The sequence below is a fragment of the Peromyscus californicus genome, unplaced genomic scaffold (assembly GCF_007827085.1).
Source record: "Peromyscus californicus insignis strain IS unplaced genomic scaffold, ASM782708v3 Scaffold_7__1_contigs__length_154581171, whole genome shotgun sequence".
Classification (NCBI taxonomy): Eukaryota; Metazoa; Chordata; class Mammalia; order Rodentia; family Cricetidae; genus Peromyscus; species Peromyscus californicus.
Genome location: NW_026294595.1, coordinates 21,400,293 through 21,405,916, shown reverse-complemented (window position 1 = coordinate 21,405,916; position 5,624 = coordinate 21,400,293). Strand labels below are relative to the sequence as shown.

General features: G+C 41.9%; 1 long non-coding RNA gene across 1 annotated transcript; it reads right to left on the bottom strand.

Annotated features, from left to right (window-relative positions):
- Positions 1-250: 250 nt before the first annotated feature.
- Positions 251-4,994, bottom strand: LOC128101775 (uncharacterized). Its single transcript, XR_008215186.1, has 2 exons — positions 4,703-4,994; positions 251-3,407 (listed from the first exon to the last, which is right to left on the bottom strand). It is a non-coding gene; the product is annotated as an uncharacterized LOC128101775 (long non-coding RNA).
- Between the last annotated feature and the right edge of the window lie 630 nt (positions 4,995-5,624).

Below are 5,624 nucleotides of genomic sequence, written 5' to 3'. Positions count from 1 at the left end.
ACAGAGTGGAGTGCCTCTTTTCTTTAAATATCAGAAGGCTTTTCACACTATGATATTTTGATATGTACAAAAGAACAATGAGTTTTGTTACTAATTCCATTCTTGATTTTACCACTCCTTCAATATGCTGAGGTTGCGCCTAATGCCTTTATTTAATAAAAGGTATCAACTGGCATAGGTAGACACATGCTCTGCACAGTTGCAAAGAAAGTAACACATTAGGGAGAGCAGAAGGGATGAGAAGCAGCAGTGATTTTCAACACATTTTTATTTGCAAGACTGTCAATATTGCCTTTATTTGGAAACTATCATGGGATTGGAAATACATAGCATTTGAAACCACATAGATGTGGGGTAACATCACTATTTCAAGGCAAATTTTGTAAGTTCCTGAACCGCTGAGCCAAGGAAGTTATTTATAAGCATGGTTAACATGAATATTAAATAATACTGTGTAAGCATCATTCTTTGAACAAGGTTACCACATTTTCCTTGTTGCCTTTTTTTCTAGATCATCAATGGTTTTCATGGAAAATTATTATGTGCATAGAATTTTGATTGTGATTTAAGTGTTATTTATAATAAATATCAGATATTGAACCTGACCCTGATCCCAAAATCATGTACCCACACATGAATATAGATAAGTGTTTCTTTAGACAAATGGAGAATACAAGACAGTGAATTCCTGATCAGAGCATCCCTATGAAAAGGTAATCTCTATAAGACAGAACAAGAGTACACCAAAAAAATGTGGTACAGAGTTGGATACACAAAGGATTTAATTCATGGATTTGAATTTTCTGTGTAAGTTCAAGCAAGAATAGTGAAAGTAATTTAAACTGCATGGAACCTCCTCAATTTTCCACAATAAAGATAAGGGGTAGGTTATATAATAATCTATATTAAGAGTATAAAAGCTATAACATATTAACTTGATGTTTAAAACATACAATTTTTGAAGTGAATGAAAATTTTATGATTTATGTTTTCTATGAACATAGTATAAAGAAATAAATTAAAAAAGGACATTCATTAAAAATTAAGAGGATTAGCTTGTAGTTCATACTTCTTAATATGTCTGTCTTGACCCATAAAGCTAATTTTCGAGTTCTGAAACCAAAAAATTAAAAATCAAATGAGTTCCATTTTGTCAAGAAATTGCTGATTACATTTGATTTGGTTCCTCCTACTGTCTGCTTCAAGTTCTTTTCTGGGGTGTTGGCAGAAATGCTACGACGAAGCATGAATGTTTCCAGACTCCAAAGGCAGCAGAGAATGCCTATTGATGAACACTCTGTCTGTACCATTACTCTTCCCCATGTCTTTGTGGTCAGACAGGAGAGGAATTTGGGCAATGGATTATGGACAGTAGTTAAAAGCAACTCTCATCCAAAGTTTGGAAAAATCATGTCACAGTTTTCCAGCTTTCTCTTCCCCTGAGGCACCAGAAGAAAAGGCTTCCTACTGGATGGTAGAGAATCAACCTCAAGCTGTCTCAATTCCTTGGTCCTATATCTTGTCAACATTTGCCCTGATCTCCAACAAATTATAAACAAAGAATGACTAAACCATTGTTTGGCTAAACCACAGAAACTCTGGAATTGTTGGTTAATAGTGTTGCAAATAGATACTGATAATTCTTATCCAAGATATAAATATGCTGACCACATTCTTGTACAATTTACCCCTCTTTTATGCAGCTAGAAATTCATAAGTAAGATCAAACTGTATTTGTGGTGAATTAAAGTCAGTTACAAAAATGGGAATATTTGTGTAATGAATGAGCTGCAGGAAAAGATTAGGCTTTTGGTGGACTGCTAGTCTCTAGTAACTACACAATTATTAAGGACTTGCACTGAAAGAAATTCAAGATTAAAATAGTCCACAGGACAAATCCCACTGTTCATGAATCTCTGTTTTATTGTGTGTGCATGTGCATACAGGTATACACGAGTAGGTATATGTGGAAGCACGTGAGACCAACCTCTAGTGCTGTTCCTGAAGAGTCTTCCACTTTGTTTGTAAAAGGAGTCTCTCACTGTGTTGGAGGCTTGTCAGTTATGTGATGCTGGCTGGCAGTAAGCTGGAGGGATCCGATACTCTTTGCCTTCCCGTGCCCGGATTTTTATATGTGTGTTTTTATTGATGTCTGCATCAAATTCAGGTTCTACTGCTTGCACGGCAAGTACTTTGCCAACTGAACTGTATTTTAAGTCCCTTTCTTTATATTAGTCATTTTTTTTTTCATTTCTTAGGATTGTGGGAGCAGTAGTTACAGAAAATTTACCCTGCTTGGCTTCCTTTCTTCAGAAGGCTCTTTGGAATGAAGCACACTTAAGTGGAGCAGGTGAATCACAGGAACCTACCGTTTTTTCCCTCAAAGGACAAACGGATTCATAGCTACATTTCAGATTTGAATGTCTGTAGCAGGGTCCTTGCTGTTGTTCCCTTTGGGGGGCCAAGTAGGCACGGAGTCAAACCACACAGACTCAGGGAGAATGTCCAAACAACAAGCTCAGTTTATTCAGGAAGAGGCAAGCCTTATATACTCTCCACCCCACCCTGGGGGGTGGTCTGATGAGTATGCATCAGCTGGTGTGACATGGCTGCCTCTCATTGGTCCAGGTCATCTCCAGATCATGTTTCAGTTGCTGTTACTAAGACCATCAGGCAGACCCAGGCTGGTTCTCAGAAAGAATCTTTTTTTACTTGTTTGGGCCGTCTGGCTCTCAAGCCGGTTAGGGATGAGTCATCCCACATATCCACCCCTTTTTATTATTTCATAGGACATGCTCAGTGGGAGCTAGGGTGCGTTGCCCTAACCTTGTTGACCCCACCTCAGGAGAGCTCAGCATAATGGACTGTGTCTGTCTTAGATTGGTTTGTCTAACAAGCTTGTATCCGTCATTGACTACCAGCCCTGGAAGAGCATCAATCCTAGAGAGCTGTCTGGGTGGTGGGCTTTAGGCAGTAGCCTTCTGTATCTCAGTGAGCCATGTGTGCATTATCTCTCTAGGAGGACTTTGATCTAGGTGTCTGAGAGCCAATAAAACCTGTAGGGTCACCTTTGTGGCCGCCTTCTGTTGGTGAACCTGTTGCAGAAGACATTTGAACAAGACAAGGATTCAAAAATTTCAATCTCAAGGACATGGATGGGACCCCAGTCATTTTTATTGCGCCAATCAAAGTCCTTCTGGTGGTGCATTAGTGACCTTGTAGGGGGTGAGGCAACTGCTTAATATCTAGGGTCACATGTCAGCAATGACATGACCTTTACTAATGAATGTCACAGTAGCAGGACAAATCATACATTACCCCTCTGAAGCTTCTTCTTTGTCCAATGTCTCTTGGTCTGTTGCCGGACACACATGTCTGGAGGGTATCCATATCAGTGTGGTGGTATTCTGGGGAAAAATGCAAGCATATCCTCACCCCTGGGTTAATAGGAGAACAGAGTGTTGCCACTAAAGGGTGATGGGATCCCTTCAATGCATGAGGGGCAATGGTGTCTCCCAAGGCAAGTAAATAAGCATGTTGTCCAATTTGGTCTTGTGTGTCTGGGTTAACATATGGCCCTTGGCCTGTGAGCTTATCAAGAGAAATAGTGATGTTGTACTGTATATTAAAATGAGCCTGAACCTCAGCCTGGTCATCATAGGCAGCCCGCCAATTAAGGAAGACCGTAGGCTCCAACACAGCCTTCATCAAATGGTGCCAGTCATAATAAGTCTGTAAATGTATTGCCCATTACCATAGGACTTGCTCAAAATATGGCGAGTCAGGACCTGATTCATTAGCAGCCTTATGGACCAAAGACAGGTCTGCAAGAGGGGTAGGTATCCATGGTTGGTTAGCCGCATTGGGGCTCACATTAACTGGAAATGACATGGTGGGCATGTGCGGCACCATAGGTAGAACAGGCTGAGAGGTATGCGGAGCAGCTGTCTCGGCAGGCACACACATCCAGTCAAATCACTCCGTGGATACTGTATTGGCGGGGTAGCCGCTCGAGGTATGGGGGGAACAGTCGAGGGGCTGCCGGTATAGGCTTAGATGCTGCTGCAAGCATTTCCTCTCTTGCCATCCCTTTCCTTCACTTTATGCCTATTCTCATGTCTCTCCTTGCCAGCAGAGGCATAGTAAATAACAGTCATGGATGGAATCAAGGCAATAGATAAGTTGGTGTTACATTGTTTCTGACAATATATGTTGTTGTGGGCCTCAGTAGAGGATGACTTTAGGCCAGCAATTATAGTCAACGAAATGGGCATAACAAACAGTTGTAGGGTTACTCCTGAGGCCACTTCCCTTTTTCTGGCCAGGAACAGAATTCTTATCCACAGATCAGGTTGCCACATGTTCTCTAAAAAGATCTCTGGCGCAAGCACTACCAACTACTGATCCATCTCTCCAGGCATCACAACCCACAAGCATACACATGCATTCACAAACACACACATACATACACACACCATATACATACATACACATACACAACTAAAAATAGTCAGATGGTGGCTGTTGTTTCCTGAGGGTCCAGCCCTTATAAGGAAACACCAGGCAAGTCTGAACAAAAGTATGTGCTACTCTACTGTACAGACAGACTCACACACAAGACAAACAGAAAGAAGAAAGTGGGAGTCCCAGCATTTACCTGCTGAAGGGACCGAATTTACACAACGTAGAGGGGCCTACTCACCGAAATATACAGCTCAAGGGGGCTTCTCAACCAGTGCCGCACGTGAAAGGGAGACAAACAGACCCTGTTCAAGTACCAAATTTCCTGGGTTTCGGCACCAGATGTATCAGGGTCCTTGCTGTTGTTCCCTTTGGGGGTGGGGGCCAAGTAGGCACAGAGTCAAACCACACAGACTCAGGGAGAATGTCCAAACAACAAGCTCAGTTTATTCAGGAAGAGGCAAGCCTTATATACCCTCCACCCCACCCTGGGGGGTGGTCTGATGAATATGCATCAGCTGGTGTGACATGGCTGCCTCTCATGGGTCCAGGTCATCTCCAGATCATGTTTCAGCGGCTGTTACTAAGACCATCAGGCAGACCCAGACTGGCTCTCAGAAAGGATCTTTTTTACTTGTTTGGGCCGGCTGGCCCTCAAGCCCGTTAGGGATGAGTCATCCCACAAATGTCCTTCCTAGAATTATTGTAATAAAAAGCTTTGGCTGCTGCTTGGAGCATGTATGAGTAATACTAGAATGTTCTAAACACAGAGTTTGCACAGCTTTTATCTGATGAAGTGGGAGCATGTGTGGGTTGAAAGCTTCTTCTCCCCAGTCCTGTTTAAGCACTACAGTGTATCTTAGAAAAATTTGAACCTTAAAATTCAAAAGAATTGAATTGGTTTAACTAGCCTGTGATTCATTTGAAATGATTACAGCCTAGCTTCAAGTTTGGCCTGTATGTACCGTGTAAGAATAGTCACTGGCCACAAAAGTCAAAGCAGTGGGAAATCTTCATTTCCTATAGCTTTCTGGGGCCTTAGTTTATGATCTTCTCTCCTAGAAGGATTTCCCACGTACATTTTCACTTGCTCATAAGTCACCTAATGAATTTATGGTTGAGATTTCACTGGTGGCTCATAGTAACTTTGTCAGCCAACTAGT